Source organism: Coffea eugenioides, chromosome 1 (genome assembly GCF_003713205.1).
Source record: "Coffea eugenioides isolate CCC68of chromosome 1, Ceug_1.0, whole genome shotgun sequence".
NCBI lineage: Eukaryota > Viridiplantae > Streptophyta > Magnoliopsida > Gentianales > Rubiaceae > Coffea > Coffea eugenioides.
The window spans coordinates 10,611,188-10,628,833 of NC_040035.1; the positions used below are offsets into that span (position 1 = coordinate 10,611,188).

General features: G+C 34.1%; 2 pseudogenes; both read right to left on the reverse strand.

The window, feature by feature from the left end:
* Positions 1–8,845: 8,845 nt before the first annotated feature.
* On the reverse strand, positions 8,846–9,696 carry LOC113759719 (annotated as a pseudogene).
* Positions 9,697–12,867: 3,171 nt separating this feature from the next.
* On the reverse strand, positions 12,868–13,790 carry LOC113767678 (annotated as a pseudogene).
* Between the last annotated feature and the right edge of the window lie 3,856 nt (positions 13,791–17,646).

The window sequence follows — 17,646 nt, forward strand, 5'->3', positions numbered from 1 at the left end:
TTGGCCTTCCAATTTAACCGCAAGCTTTCACCAATCTTAAACGAGTGCCTGCCTTATCCAGTTAATTGGTTTAATTAGACCAGCCTACCACCCTATTAATCGATTTAATTAGCAATGTTGATCGAGTTTAATAACTATATTTTTTTAAACAAAGTCAATGAAATTGGCAAAATAGCTATTACCTTAGTCCATTCTACCCTTCCATTATTGCGGTTTACTATCGTTGGAGTTTTGGTTGTCGCAAAACCAAAACTACGTGATTTCACTGGCAATATCCTTCGGTCATTGATGTCTGGTTGCATAGACCGCCATTTATGTGTCCTTGATATTAACAATTTTTCTTCATGTTTATTTATAGGTAAACAAAATTCTTTTTAAAACTAAAATATTTGACTTTAAATCCCAAAAGAGTGGGATGCATCCAAATTACTCGATTGCTACATTACACATAAATTTTAACTGTTTTTTTTTTAACCAAAAAGCATTTCTGATTGGAGATCGAAACAGAAATTCACGATAAATGTTAGGTCTGGTCCTAAGAAATTGATGAAACAGAATAATAGAGTTTTTGGCAACTCAATAATGACAATAACAAAACAAATAAATCAAACAGAAAAATACGAAATTTACATGGTTCGGTCCAATTGATCTATATCAACGGGTTAAGAGGTAGCAGATTTACTATAACCGAAAGAGAGAGTACAAAACTCTAAGAATAATTCCCAAATCCAAAAGACACTTAAAACTCAAAATACAAAAGAGTTTAAATAGCACTAAATGATTAATGGCCCAAAGGCCCATGACTTGCTCTTTTGGTTTGATGCCAAACCAAAACCTCTCTTAGACTGGGGCGTGGGCCCCCGAAAACTTTTTTGGACTGGTGCATATGACACTTGAGCTGATACCCTTAGCACAATTAAACTTACTTAAGTCTATTATATTTAAAACCACTAAGATGAGATATTTCTTTATAAAATTCCCGATGTGGGATACAAAGACATACTTAACAATAAATACTTCTTTAGAGCTAAGAAAGAAAATAAAACTTTCAGTTCAAGATAAAAAAGGACCATTTTGAATTGAGTACCAAATTCGACACCACAAAAGGACATGCAGATGTAATTGAGGATAGTCAACTTGGGAAGGATCTGAGCAGTAGTTGTTGTAGGCCTATAGGCAACAAAAAAGAAAAAAGAGAGCAACACTTTTTTTTTTGGGTCTTTCCTTTTCTTTCTCATTTTTAAGTAGTTTTACTTTTGCTTTAACTTTCTTCACAGTGGTTTTAGGTGGTCCTTTATAAATATTTGGCTATTTAAAAAAATTAGATTGCAAATGGGTCAAATTACAAGATTGGTATTGTAAATTGTACAAGCGTGAAGCAATGTGAATATATATGGAGCATAGACTTTTTCTTTTTTTTTTTGTTTGAGCAATTATAGGCAATTTCTGCAGTTGATAATCTAGGTTTAGTTCATGAACACCTTGGAAAAATAAATGGTTTGATTCTTTTTCAACGTGTTTATTTTCTTTCCTAGTCAAACATGCTCCTTATAATTTCTAGTTTTTCTCCTCTCCAACTTGGCCATTTTTTTGTTTCATTCCTTTGTAGTGGTTAACTAACCGCCATTGTTTATCATGGAATAATGTGTAGAGGATCCATCTAAGAAACCAAGAAACATACTTGATGTTGGCTCCGGTATTGGTGGCAGCACCAGGTACCTAGCAAGCAAATATGATGCTCAAGCTAAAGGCATCACCCTAAGCCCTGTTGAGGCCGAAAGAGCTCGCGTTATAACCAATGTTTTGAAAACCGGACCGGACCGGCCGGTTCGACCGGTTGAACCGCGAACCGGCCATGGCACCGGTCCGGTTCAATGACATTGTTGACTTTGCTAGAAAACCGGTCAAAGACCGGTTGAACCGTGAAAACCGCCGAACCGGATTGAACCGGCGGTTTTCCGGTTTTCAGCTTTCCCTCCTTTTTTTTTTTTTTTTTTTTTTTAAAGTTTTGCAAAATGCAGCTATCAAGATTCGAACCCAAGACCTTTGTAATAAAAGACCAATGTATTAACCGTTGCACCATCACATCTTATTAGTTTTTTTTGATAACTTATTTATATAAAGCAAACACTCATATTTCTTTTTTCCATTTTTCTTACAAAATCTCATCCCCTCATGGCTCTTTCTTTTTAATTTTCAACTCTCTCTCTCTCTCTCTATCCTCTTTTCTTTTGTCACTCCCTTTTTAATCAAACCTCTTTATTTTTAATTTATTGATGTTTTCTTCCATCTTTTAATTTTGTTTTTGTCCATTAAATTGAAAAAAGTTAAAAAAGAATTTTTTTTAACCCAAATTATTTAATGCCACAACCACTCACTTTTATCTTATTTTTTGTTTTTTTATCAAGTTTACATTTCTATTTTCGATTTTCTTGACTTCCTTCGAACTCCAAATTTTCTTTTTTAAATTGCAATCTCTAAATCCCAAAACGTAAATTAAAATTTAAGTTCATAATATCTAAATTCTCAGAGACATGAATTTTGTATAATTTCAAAATATTGTGATATTTTGGGGTTGAATTTAGATATAATTGAAATTGAGATGAAATTTATTTGTTTTAACTTATAATTTAAAAAATTTATTTTTAAAAATCCAAGTTATTAAAAAATAGTAAACTTTTCATCATATAAAATATTAAATTAGTCCATTACATGTCTTATTTTGTACATATATATATTTATATAAATTATTTTTAAAAAAATTCATTGAACCGAGGTTGAACCGGTCCGACCGGTTGAACCTCGACCCTTTCACTTCACCGGTTCAATTAACGGTCCGGTTTTTAAAACATTGGTTATAACTGCTTCCCAAGGCTTAGAAAGCCAGGTTTGTATGAACTATACGCATTACAATTTCCAATCTAGTCTATTTCCTACTAGAATATCTTGGAAAAGCCAGGTTTGTATGAACTACACGTGTTACAATTTCCAATCTATTCTACTTCCCACTAGAATATGATTTTCTTATTGCTTCTCACTTTGCATTCTAACTTTTGTTTTGAACGATTTGTATGCTAAAATTATTGAATTGCTAAACCACCCTAGCCGCTTACACTTTTATGCAAGTAGCAGTAAGTACATATTCTGATTTTCCATTTATTAAGGAATAATGACAGAATATATGAATAGGATTATTATCACTTTACCCCCTTAACGTTTGGTACTACTATCAATTTCCCCCTTAACGTTATTTTTTAGTCACTTTACCCCCAAGACTAACGGTCAAATTTAACGGAGTTTGTTAATTAAAGTGAAAAGACATGTCTAACTCTTAAAATTATTATCACTTTACCCCCATAAAATATAGTCTCATTATCAATTTACCCCCTAGAGTTATTTTTTAGACAATTTATTCTACCATTAAACGAACTTAGCAAGTTAAAAAACTTTAGAAGAAAATACCCTCCTCTTTGCATAATAAAAATAATAAAAAATTTAGAGTGACTCTTTTCCTTTTTAATATCAAGAAAAAAGTCAAAGTATTAATTTCTTTCTTCTTGACAATATTATTAGTATTGAAAAAAAATAGAAAGATGGAGAGGGGGAGAAGGAGGGAGAGAGCTCAATTCATTTTTTTTAAATTACAAATAAAAAAGTATTAAATACTTTTATTATTTTAAAATTATTTCACTTTTTTGTTTACCATCAAATTCCAATCCTAATCTCGACAACCTTAAAGTAATACGATAATGTTAGACTTTTCTTTATTTTCTTTTTTTGCAAAATCTAATTTTTTGTCTCCTTCTTTCCTATCTCCTTTTCTTTTCCTAGTATTAATAAATGTGAAAAAAAGAAATTTGAAAAAATCCTTTTATTTTTATGTTTTTCGATCTCTTAAAGTGAAAAAAAAGAAGAATAACCATTCCAACTTTTTTATTTTTAATTATATATAAAAAGGGTGAATATATTTAAATTTTTTTGACTATACTAGTTAGATTAATGATGAGGTAAAATGTCTAAAAAATAATGTTAGGAACTAAAGTGATTGTATCACTGTAATTTAAACGAATAAAGTGGTAATAATAATGTCGTAATGCTATAAAATAAAAGGATATTTTTGTCCAAAATTTCTTAACATGTTGAGTTGAATTACATATGGGGTAAAGTGACTAAATGATAACGCTAGAGGGTAAACTGATAGTAGTGATATAGTTTAAGAGGGTAAAGTGATAATAACCTTTTTGGAAAAATTGGCGAGTGTATATATCCTTACTATACTAAAAGCGCGAGTTTGAGTTGCTACAGTGCTCATGGACCGGTTATCCGGTAATTTTGAGCAACTTCAGTGGCTTTTTCATAGGCAGATAGACTGGTTATGCTGTAAATTTCGACAATTCCAATGGCATTTCATAGGAATTTGTTTGGGCTTGCCCTCTTGCTCCAGAGTTCAAACGCTAGACTTCTTTCCCCTCTCCCTCCAGTGGCATTTTTTAGGAAGCATATATGTGCCATATATAAAGCTTGATGCCCTTTACGGTGTTGTATTGTTAGTTCTTTCTTCTTTTTATTTTTTATTTTTTTTGCCTTTATTATAAAGGATAAAATGGATTTATTCTCTAACAAAATAATAAAACAACAATTTTACTATAACTTCGAATCTTCCCGTATTTTTACGTTCAATTTCTCCATGTTTATCTACTATATTTGACACACATTTCTTCAATTTTTCTTTATTAACATCACCGAAATTAAGCCCATGCACTTGTTTCCCCTATAATACTTCACTTTTATAAGAGAATTATTATTACAAATATTTTTATTCTAATTAGTTATACACACATCTGAGTGTGCCTTAATCACTATTATGTATAACGAGAAAAGAATTATTGAACATGTTTGAACTATTTCTTGATAAGAAATTTCAGAAAAGTAATGTACTACCCAACCTTTAGTTTTAGATACTTTTATTCGTATTTTCTTCATTCAGAGTTTTAATTTTTGTTTATATTCTTAATTAGGCTTGCTATAAAATTGAAACCTAGAAATTGGAACATTCGATTTGTTTTCTTAGGGTTTGGGTGTATGTATGGTGGAAGTTGGACCAGTTTTGAGTGCTTCAACTTTTAGATATAATATGGCATATCCATTATTATCCTCTTTAGTTCTCTTCGTGTAAGGCATTAATAGTGCAATATCATGCAAGCAAACTTTTCTTGCTGCAATAGAACGATGAAACTTGGTATCTTTGTGTTTGATTCACGTTGAAAGCAGCATCTTACATTTCCACTGTTTTGAATATGTAGCTTTACGAAATATTCTTTAATTATCTTACATTTCAACCAAGAGTTTCAGAATATACAGTATACACTGAGTTTATTTGGATGATTTATTTGAGATAATTACTGTAGCATATTTTATGATGTGATATATATGAGATAAAAAGGTGATTTGGAAGATAAAAAGGTGATTGAAATTTGTGAAGCAAATTATTTTTTTCAAATCATTTCAATCCAAACACACTCACTATCATTTTTGGATACATGTCATATATACAAAAGTTGATATTAGAATTCAAATTTGGATTAAATAATATGCATTAAAATGTGAAAATGTATACTGTCAATATAAACAATAGGGGTCCTCCTGTTTTGGAAAAAAAAAATTTAAAAAAATATGAAGGAATCCTGTGGCCATGTAAACATTTTTTCTTTTTTTTTCCAAAAGGATAAACTTTCTTCATAAAAAAAAAATATGCAATTTAAGAAATGGATTATAGTTTTTAAACTTTTACAGTAGTCCTAATTTTTCTTTTGAGCATGAAAAAATGACTCTATAAATACATATTTTCGGATTTTAAACACGAGTTTGTTACTAAAAATATGAAGGTATCCCGTGGCTGTGTAAATTTTTTTTTTTTTTGCAAAAGGATAAACTTTCTTCATAAAAAAAATATGCAATTTAAGAAATGGAATATAATTTTTAAACTTTTACAGTAGTTCCAAATTTTCTTTCGAGCATGAAAAAACGATTCTATAAATACTTATTTTTGGATTTTAAACACGAGTTTGTTACCCCATTTGTAAAATAGATCCACCGCCTAAATTATGGGCAACTTCGGTGGTTTTTGCATTCGTGCTTCAGTTGTGTGCTTGGTCAACTTTGGGGGCTTTTGTGTTTGTGCTTCAGAGTTCAGACGTGTATTTGTATATTCATCGTATAGTTGTAGTTGCTTGAGCTCCACTGGTGAGTGGGCGGTGGGTGGTGTCCGAAGGGGTCTGTGGGAGCCGCACAAAGCTGTATTGCCTATGTAATCTTGAGAGAAAGCCATCTGTAAAGTAACATATTGGATGTGTTTCTTTCTCCAATTGAAGACCTGGATTTGGCGGTTTTACAAGGTGAAGTTTTCGCACTCTCACCTAGCTGATCTTGTTTAAACTTATTTCATTCTTGATTAGATACAAATAGTGTGTGCATAATTTTAAAAGTGATCAGCGTCACCATATTTATGATATATGTATGTACTTGTACATTTTAAATGAATGCATCATTTATTTATAATATCAAGAATTCGCAAAGATCTTAAGCCAAAGACTGACTATCTAAGAGAAAATTACAAATCAAATGAGTAAACGAGTAACAGCAATATTCAATTTACCTAAAGTCAAATTCTCCGCATTTATTAACACCTATCATGTATTAAATATATAACCATTTTACATTAATCCACTTGCCTTCATTTGATCTTGATTAACATAGACCCAGGGCATCCTCACGCATTGCGGGAGGCTGAAAAAACTAGTTTATGAAAAGGACGCACTTTTTAGATTTTGACTAGGTGTAAAAGACACTTGTATTCACTTTTGTGTATCATGCAGACTTTTTGTGCACATTTAGCAGTAAATTTTGTGAAAAAGTTACTACAATCATTTTTCATAAGTTCCCCAATATTTTCTGTCATAGAAAGCAAGACTTGTATCTTCATAGAATATTATGCCAAGTCTTAAATTTAGATCAAGCTGTACTTCAGTTAAATTTAGTAAAATAACTGGGAACTAGCTTCCTTTACGCATGATTACCAATGGTTTCCCTTCCAAATTCCAACTGCCACCACGACACTAGCTAGAAAGAAAAATCAAGTCTACTTCCTACTAAACTATCGATTTCTTATTGCTTCTCACTTTGCACTTTTTAACTATTGTTTTGAGCGATTTGCAAGAAGTTGACAAATTGTTAAATCACCTAAGCCACTCACACATTTTTCCATTTCTTAAGGATTGATGACAGAATGCACGCTTTAAAAAAATTTGTGAGCGTTAATAGTAGATGATTATTTCATGTAGAGGACACCTTTATTAGATATTGCGTACAAAAGATACTTGTATTGACTTTTGGATATCAGGCAGAGCTTTTCGTGACCATTTGGCAGTGGATTTTGTTGCTACAGTTAATGTTCTTAGTAAATATTTTAAATCATTATCATTTTTTCACAAGTTAGACATCCAATTGTGTGTTTTTTTTTTTTTGACAAATTTTGCCCAATATTTTCATCCATAGAAAGCAAGAGATGCATTTTCATAGAATGCTAGATGGTAACCCGTGCACAAACACAGATTTATATTCTCTCTTTGTTTTTTGGTCGATGAGAAAGGTTATAGATAAAGAGTGAAGTAACATGCGAACTAAGCTCATTTAATTTGAAAAGCTGAGATTGTTGGTTTTGGATCCATTTCCTTTCAAAACCAACAAAACCCACACACACACACACACACACAAAAGGTTGAAGACATACGAAAAAAAAGGAAAATTTTCCAATAATGTAACCAGAGAAGCAAAATCATGATCCAACTTCTATCATTCAGTTTTCAAGTCAACCCTTTGGCTATTTTTTCCTCAATTTTTTTCTCCATGGTTATCCTTCATACTGTTATTATTTTTTTAACAACAAAACAAATTAATTTAGTTAATCAACAATAAACATAGATAAAGCAAATTAAAATTAATTTGTAGAGCATATTTCTCAAGGGGTAAATTGTACTTTGGACCCTTAAACTATAGATGTATTCCTACTTCGGTTCTTAAACTTCACATTTTGGACACTTTATTCTTTAAGGTATGAAATTTATCTACAACAGTCTTTCACCTTGGTTTTTAGATACGTTACCTCGTAAAATATGTAATTCTTCTCATGGCATGGTAGGCAAGCGATGCTTAAAGGTTAATGACTAAAGTGGGATGGATTTCATACTTCAAAGGGTTTAAGTCTTCACAATTAAAGTTTAAGAATTAAAGTAGGATAATTTTATATTTTAGGAGGTAAAGTATCTGAGAATAGAGTTCAAGCACTAAAGTGGAAAGTGTGTTTAATAGTTTACAAGTCCAAAATGGAATTTAGCCTTTCGCAATGAGATGAATAAAAAAATTTAGCAAAAAAGAGCATCATTGAACTTAATGGATGAGAATGTAATATTTTCAACAACAAGAAGCAATTTCAAAGCGTGAAAAAAAAAGTTCAACATTCTTGAATGTTCCCAAAGCCTTCCCATTTTCGTCTTCATCAAAGCAAACCTGGTACTCAAAGTTTCAAGAATCCTAATGTGTGATAGTTTTATTTTGATTATTCATCCTCACCTTCATTTTTATACACTAATAATTTCAAATTTTTAAATCCGAAAAATTAGGGGATAAATTATCCCATGATAGAATCGAATTCAGATACGTATTATCAATGATCTTAGGTGTAGAAGATAACTCTTGAATTTATCTAAAACTATTTGAATCCACCTATCTTTTGGATTTATGTTTCAAATTAAGAGACCAATCCAATTATGACTGAACTTTATTAAATTTATATAACATCCTCGCTCAAGAGATCGATACCCTTCTCCAGTGCTGTTTGATATGCTGAACCTGATTTTGCATACCGAAGATAATCATCCAAATCCATCAATTTTTGAGTTATGAATTCAAATGGCCCAGTTTGCTCAGCTCCATCTACTGGCAAAAATGGAAATTCCATGCTTTCATACTTGTCAAACACCAGATTTCTTCCAGGGTGCCAATAAGGCCTGGAATCAACAAAGTAACTGTCTAAACACAGCATCAACCCTATCATTCACCTGTGGGGTAGTGTAGCACCAAGCTGCTATTACTCCTTGAGGTTTCTTCAGTACCAATTTCACTTGCTGGAAGAAAGTAGGAAGATCAAACCAATGGATGGCTTGGCCAATGGTCACCAGGTCCACAGTATCTGGTTTAGCAACATCCCTTTCGAGCTCTTCAGCTGACATGGCTGGAGATGTAGAACGATATCGAACATTTGGGAGCTTGGGAGCATATTGAAGTTGCTTTTGGCTAGTATCAGTGGCAATTACATTCTTGAATATCTTTGCTAGCTGAAATCATTTAACATAAATTATACAATGCATTCGGGCTTCTAATTGGCCTTTCAAATTGCAAGAAAAAGAGTTGCCTCATGTGGCGAAGACGAGAGAAATTGTGCTTACAGATAATGCTGCCTGGCCACTGCCAGTGCCCACATCCCAGGCAAGGTCATGGTGGGGTGTCTTGGATGCAATAAAATGGAACAATTCTTGTGGATAATTCGGCCTAGATACAGAGTATTGCTCTGCCTGATTGAGGAACAAATCTGCCATCTTTTTCCTTTTTCTTTTTTCCTGAATGTCTGGGGTGAACAAATTTGAACAGGTATTTATCTCCTTATATAGTCCTGGAGTGACATGCCTGCCTAACTAATAAATACTAGTCTACAACGTCAAAGAACAAGTAATCATGTGATTGAAAGGATAGAAGAGGAAGAGAGATATAAAAAGAACAAATTTGCTCGTCAACATGTAAACCTGAAAGCACAAAGCAAAGTTCGTTCTTGACACCTGAAATTGAAAGGGACATCAAACTTTGTTGTTATATGTTAAGCAAGAGATACTAGAAAATTTTATTGATCGTTATTTTTGTTTGGGTATTTACTCTTTGGTATCTCAGCACATGAATGCAGAGAGTGGACGAAATCTGCTTCATACTTGTCAAGAATCTTGCGTAATCCATTACGTGCAATTCCTAGTTTTTTTCTTTTTTTTTGGTCAAAAATTTGTAATTCGTTGTTTCCGACTGCTGAGTCTGCTATTATTGTTGTACACTTAATACTTCACGGATGAGGATCCTCTACAAATACTAGCCTCAACTGTATCGTGCAGTGTAGATATTAGTACAACAAAAATAAACACTAAAACAATAAAAGTAAACACTAACATAACGATATGTAAAAACATAATAAATTTTAAGGCACAAATTTCAATGAAAGAGAAAATTTATAATTATGCTTTTGCTTGTGTTAATGTCTACATTTATTGTTTTAATATCCTTATTTACTCTACTAGTGACTACACTTATAAAGCCAAAAGTTTACCATCCTCTTCGTGCCACTTCATTTGAGTTTATTTATTGTTTGGGGTTGATTGTTTTATAGTATAGCCTATATGGTACTACCTTATTTTATTTTATTCCCAGAATTTGAACGGCCCAACAGGTGCTTTGTTACCAATTTATTTATTACTTCTATTCATTAAGTTCATTTGGAAATGATTATATTGGTGATAGGATCTGTATACAAACTCATTTTTGAAAACCTATGCAAACATTTACATTGTCCTAAGATACTATTCTTTATTTAAATTTGATGAAGTACATACTGATGCAAGTCATCCTCCTAGAACACTCAAATAAGGAATTTTATTCCACAAAAACAAGAAGTTCTGGAAAAGAAAAAATGCAACCTATATTGCAATTCAAAAAGATATCATTTATTCAACCGATATCATGAATTCCCCCCGGGTGTGGGGGGGGGGGGGGTGTTGTTGGTTATGGTCGATGCTAGATGGGGCATAACAATGCGATGGAGAGTCTTTTTTTTTTTTGTCGAAACGATAAGATGATCTCATTGCTTTGATGGTAAAAAATTACAAGTGCGAGCAACGGCTCGAACGAAACTCTACAAACTAGTGTTCAAAGACACTGAGGAAGCTGTCGCTCCTCATCCACAATAATGCTTAAAGCATCAACACTCAGTTTTTTACTGACTATCATATTTTCTTCCCTATACAAAACAAAAAAGCACATGCAAAACAATCTCTGTAACTGAGAGATGTCTTGACAGGTGCCGAACCTGTACAATAATAAATACCTACTCGAGAAAAATACAGATTTTGTATATAGCGGTGAGTAGGGTCGAATCCACAGGGACTGGGGATAATTTGTTTCTTCTAGAGTCCAAAGTATGGGGGGTTTTGGATTAAATGCTAACTAAATAAATTAACTGCAGAAAATAATTAATTAAAAGAAATGATTGGGGAAACTCTAGCCAAGGGCACACATCAGAAATGGTTCATGCACTGATCATTGATGCAGAAATAATTCCAACATTTAGCAATAGATCAGTTATAGTTGTCATGCACGCGATAAACAACCAACCCTTCCTTAATTTCTCGATAGCTAAGGTACGACCGTTAGCTATTTTTCTAACCCAAAAATAACCCTAGGTACGACCGTAGGATTTAATTTCTAGATTGCATTAATAATTAGAAAGGCCCAATCCTAACCAACAAACACGCTACGAGGGTTTGTTTAAATTAGATCATATGCTCCCCTGACATAAACCCAATTACGCCAGTTGCTACTGAGGTAGAGATAACGAACAATTACGGATTCAATTACCCCTATTTAGCAAAAATAGCCTATATGAATAATTAATTATTGCGCACTAATCAATCATACACAAGGCCATAGCAATTAAAATCAAGGAACATATAAATACCAATAAATGAAGAAAATAATTAAAACAGATTCGATCTCACAGTAATTGTCGAACCAAATCGTCAGTTGTCCCCTTGACTAGAAAAGCTTAACCACGCCTCATGAGAAAATCTCCCCGTTGGGGAATATTGTCGAATACCTGGCGTGTGTCAGAGGCCAGTCCAAAGAAAGAAAACTAGAACTGAACTAAAAAACTAAAACTAAAGCCCTAGATATCTTTTGCTTCTGTACGTTGTCCCCTTTTAAAGCAACAAAAGAAAGATGACTAAAAGCTATCTAGGTGGTCCCCACACATGTGGACAAAGCCTCCCAAGTACTTCTTGTTCCAAGTCTCTCTACGTTGCTTTCTTTGAAGCCCAAATGACCAAATATCTTTCACTAGCTTGTGGTCCCCCACCAATTCAAGGGCCCAAGGATTGAAGCCCTTAGAAGTCTCCATATTTTTCACAAAGTCCCTCCTTTTTGGTAGTTTTCTGCTTCATTCCTGAAATTGATTCCAAATACCAAATATGAGTAAATATCAGCAATTAACACAATATTTGTCAGGGATAGAAGGGAAAATTAATAATAAAAATACTAACAAATTATACCCTATCATGTCTTCAAGTACTGTTGCCATTTTGCTGTCCGTTGGGCTCTGATGTTTTAATTGTCTCCACAGTTCCTTGTTACAAAACCTCAGCTTAAGATTGCTCCACTTGCGTTGTACAGCTTTACACAACACCAGTTTCAGTGCCAGAGCTTCATCTAGGATTTTGTTTCCAGAACTAATGTCTTTCAGTGCCCACCCTATCATCGTGTTACTTTCAAAAAGCTTAACTGTGACTCCAATTCCCGCAAATAGCTGCCCTTGCTTCGTGGTTGTAGTCACCTCCATTAGCACTTCTCCTTCATTTACATAATTCTGATCCTGAGCTTCTTGCCTAGGGACTGTTTCTTCTGTGCTCTCTCCTTTCTCTTTGTGCTCTATCTGCTGCTGCTCTAACCATTCCGAATGCGATGGAGAGTCCACTCACTATACTTCTGATCGAGACTCGTACTTCATTTTCCGACTTTACCAATCCTGAGATAAACAGGGAACTTAGCAACCTTCTGATTGTTGCCATCTTCGGCCCAAGCAGACCGAAATTCCTCAATCATGTTCTCACTCATGAGATCCACACCTTTTTCCAGTGTTGTTTCATATGCCGAACCTGATTTTGCATAAGCAAGTAACTCATCCAAACTCATCAATTTTTCAGTCATGAATTCAAATGGCCCTGTGTTCTCAGCTCCATCCACCGGCAAAAATGGAAATTCAATGCTCTTATACTTGTCGTAAATTAAGTTTCTGCCAGGGTGCCAGTAAGGCCTAGAATCAACAAAGTAAATTTTATTAAAAACAGTATCAACTCTTGCATTCACTTGTGGGGTAGTATAGCACCATGCTGCTATTATTCCCTATGGCTTCTTAGAACCAACTGCACTTGCTGGTAGAACTTGGGACGAGCAAACCAATGGATGGCTTGGCCAACAGTCACAAGATCCACGGTGGCTTGTTTTGTGACATCCCTTTCCAGCTCTTCAGCAGACATCGTTGGAGAAGTACACTTGTATTGCACATTTGGAAGCCTAGAAGCTAATTCGAGCTGTTTCTGGCTGGTATCCGTGGCAATCACATTCTTGTATATCTTTGCTAGCTGAAATTCATCAACTTACATTATAGTCTGCTAGCCAGGCTCGTCACTTTCTTGAAAGAAAACAGAAACCAGTCAAATGAAAAACAATTACTTATGGAATAGAAAGAGGACTCAGACTCACAGATGATGCTGCCTGTCCATTGCCAGTGCCGGCATCCCAGACAAGGTCATGGTGCGGTGTCTTGGATGCAATGAAGTGGAACAATTCTTCTGGATAATTTGGCCGGGATTGCGAGTAATTCTTTCCCTGTTTAAGGTACAAGTATGCCATTTTCTTTTTTCCCCTTACTTCGGTAGTTTAAGATGAACAGATCTACAGGCATAGATCTCTTTATATGGGGACTTTCTGAACCGTTCAAGTGTTCTGAGTTGAGATTGACTTGAATCTTTGTTTACACTTTACAGATCTACAGCCATCTTTTTCCCCTTTTTCTTTTCTATTAAGGTCTGTGATGAACAGAACTGAGCACGTATGCCCATGTAATTTAATGGTCTACAGCGTTAAAGAACCAGTTGATCATGTGCCTGAGAAAGAGAGAATTGAAGAAGAAAGGTATAAAAGGACAAATTTGCTTGTCAGATGCAAACCTAAAAGCACAGAGCAAAAATCCACTTTTGAAACCAGAAATTGAAAGGGGCATTAGCTTAATTGCCGTGTGCTAAAATGCATCGGACGTCAATAATGGCGGCTGTTTCGTATGCCTCAAGATTCTTCTGCTGCTTCCGTAATGCATTACGTGTAATTCCTAGCAGGGTAAAATATAGAAAAGCTCCTTGATATTAAACAAGCATACAAAAAAGTCTTCTATAGTTTCAAAACTTACATTTCGATGCCTCATGCTTTGAGCTAATTTTAAAAAACTATAGAAATCGTCTGAATTAACGAGTTTGAAATACACGCGCTTCTTTTGAGAGTATTTGTACTAGAAATATATAAATTTTTGTTGATATACCTATTATACCCTTAAAGTTATAATACAGAAAAGCTCCCTGTGGTTAAACAAACCGACAGAAAAGTCCCTTATGATTTCAAATCATACAATCCAGTACCTCGTGGTTTGAACTAATATGAAAAATTGATTCAAAAATCATTTAAATTAACGAGTTTGAGGTTGCTTGACATGAAAAATAATTTTTTAAATCAAATTTTTAGCTGATATACCTATTAAACCCCTTAGTACTCATAAAATTTCCAAAACAACCCAAAACTCCCAAATACAACTCACTTTATTTCTATACATAAAATAAATAAATAAAAATTTTCAAATAACCTTATTTTTATACACAAAATAAATAAATAATTAATTCCAAATACAACTTGCCTTATTCCTATGCACAAAATAAATAAATAAAAGTAACATGTAACCATAAGGGGCTTTTTCGTAGGTTGGCTTAACCATAAGGGGTTTTTCTATAAATTTGCTTAATAGGATCGTTGTTAGAAGGTCTTTTATTGTTTATATATATTAGGATAATTATGTCATTTCATTCGCCTCCGTTAGTTTTGACAATTTTTGTTCCTATTTCAAATTAGTTCAAACCATGAGGGGTCAAAATGTATGATTTGAAACCATAAGGGGGTTTTCCATAGGTTAATTTAATCACAAGGGGCTTTTTTGTATTTTACCCTTCCTAGTACTACTATTCTTGTGCCCTTAATAGGATTCATAGCGACCTTTGTGCCATTAGTCCGTTGGCCACCACCAAAGATTTTAAATTTTGGTTGGGTGGGAGGTCAAGGGTTGCCTCCCATTAATGTGCTACTATATGTGGTTTCTTCTAAATCCATACAGGTGCGTAGTGCACTCATTTGATTCGATGGTGGTTTAGTCCCCATCGGTTTCTCTGGACCCCGTTAGGCCTCCCCCTAGTGTAGGTATAGTAGGAGTAGAAGTAGGTTAGACTAACTGTTGCCGTCTAATTAATAAAAAAAAAGGATTAATAGCAAAGTTGTGTCATCTATGCATGGTAGGAAGAAGCAATAGAAATGGGACAACACAACTAGATGCGCCAAAACCAACTACTTTTAGAGTAGTTGGCCACCAAAAGAGCTTTAAAGCTCTATTTGGGTGTAGGCCAAGGGATCTGTTGATCTACATTCTAATATCCAGATTTTTCTGAAAATTTCACCAGCAAGTGCGTAAACCGGTGGTAGTTCACCAGGTGTCCCTTGACCTCTTTAGCTCCCTCCCTTCCCTTAATATAGAGTAGGAGTAGGTGTAGAATGGAATCTATCGTCTCGACAAAAAAAAAAAAAAAAAAAAAAAAACTAGATGGGCCAAGTAATGGACAGTTAAGTTAAATGCAACAACCGAACACAGGCACAACCGGATATTGTACAAGGGATCACCTTATGGCTGCAAGTGTATCATCTGAAATGAACTCATGCTCCTCTATGCATTTTTGGTGCTTTGTATTACCCCAGGAAATGAAAGTAATTTGAATGTAGCTCCAAGCTTCCAAATTGGCGGCAACTAGCGAAAAAAAAAAATAGCTCGAAGACCAATTAGTATTTGTGCGCGCTATTAAAAAAATGGCAAAATAAAAGCAAATAAATAATTTGGCAGTACATGGATATGTTGAAATAATAATCGAATCGAAATTCGAATTAACCGGTTGATGACCGACTATTTATGTAGAATTGAAATTACAATGTAATTAGTGATTGAGTTGATGAATGATTAAATTTTATTCAAGTGAGAAAGTTAGGACAAATATTCTCCCAAGCAATTATAGAGATGAGGGAAAATGTAATTATGTAATTAAGATCAAAGTTTCGAGTGAACCAAAGTTCAAGTTGAACCCGAATACAAACGTAAGGTACAATATGGATGAGAGATCCTAAACATAACATAAATAGTTTAAAGCAAACTGAAATATGAAGCGAAATCAAGTAAAGTTGTTAATTGATGTAGCAAGAATAGAGATGAGAGGAAATGTAATTATGACAGATTGTCGAAACCTGTGCAATAATAAAAACCTGCTCAAACTAAAAGTAATTTCTGTAGGTAGCGGTGAGCAGGGTCGAATCCACAGGGACTGGGAATAATTGTTTCTTTTCAAATTCACAGTGACAAGGGGGTGTTTTTGTGCAGACGGTGACAATCAAAGAAATTCAACTAAAATCTAAGAAGCTACTAGAAATTAAATAACAAATTACTAAAATCAAATGGGTGATAATTAAGGATCTAATCAAGAAATAACTTCAACAATGGTTCACCTAATTGATCATCGATGCAAAGCCAATTCCAATTATTTACCAATAAATAGGTTATAACTGTCAAACAAGCGTTGACAGTCAACCCCTCCTTACTGTGTCGGTGATTAAGGTACGCCCGCCCATAAGATTTAATTCCCCAATTGCCTTATGTATTAGAGGAGCCCTATTCTAACCAAATAATGCACTACCAGGGTTATTTTAGGTTAGCCCGCGTATTCCCCTGATACAAGCCCAATCATACCAGTTATCACTATTTTGGGACAATTAAACAATTACGGATTTAACGTCCCAATTGACAATAGATTATTAAATTAACTAATTATTCGGATCCAAGACAATCAATTAATTAAATAATCATACGCACTACAATCAAGGAATATGTAAATACCAATAAATAAAAGAAAAAGATGAAATTAAATCGATCTCACAATTTTTAGGCGAACCAAAGCCTCCGTTGTTCCTTGACTAGAGCGAAAAAAATTAGTTCATATTGGATGCGAAAAACCCACACAAAATTGAAGAGAGAGCAGCGGCCATCAACTGGGTAAATTCACGTCGTTGGAATACTGTCGAAAAAGTGAAGGTAGAGGAAATAATTCGTGGCTTTGTTTTTGGTCTTCACATCCGAGGAAGAAAGGCCAATATGAATCCAAAAGGAAAGTCAAAGTTCCTAAGCTACGCTACAAGACGAAAACTAAAGAATACCAGAGGATAGTGCTCCTCTCCTGCAATCTTAATTCCTATTCTATCTAAATGCTCTCCAATGTGCGGCGGCTCTCCTTCCGGAGAGGAAGAAGCCTCTGGACGCCCTCTCAGGTTTGCTTTCTTTTTCCTTTTTTAGTTGCTGTCTTCGGTCAAAATTACCAGAAAGGTCTTACATCTCCTTGTTCCAAGAATGCCCTTGATTGCCTGCTATTCGAA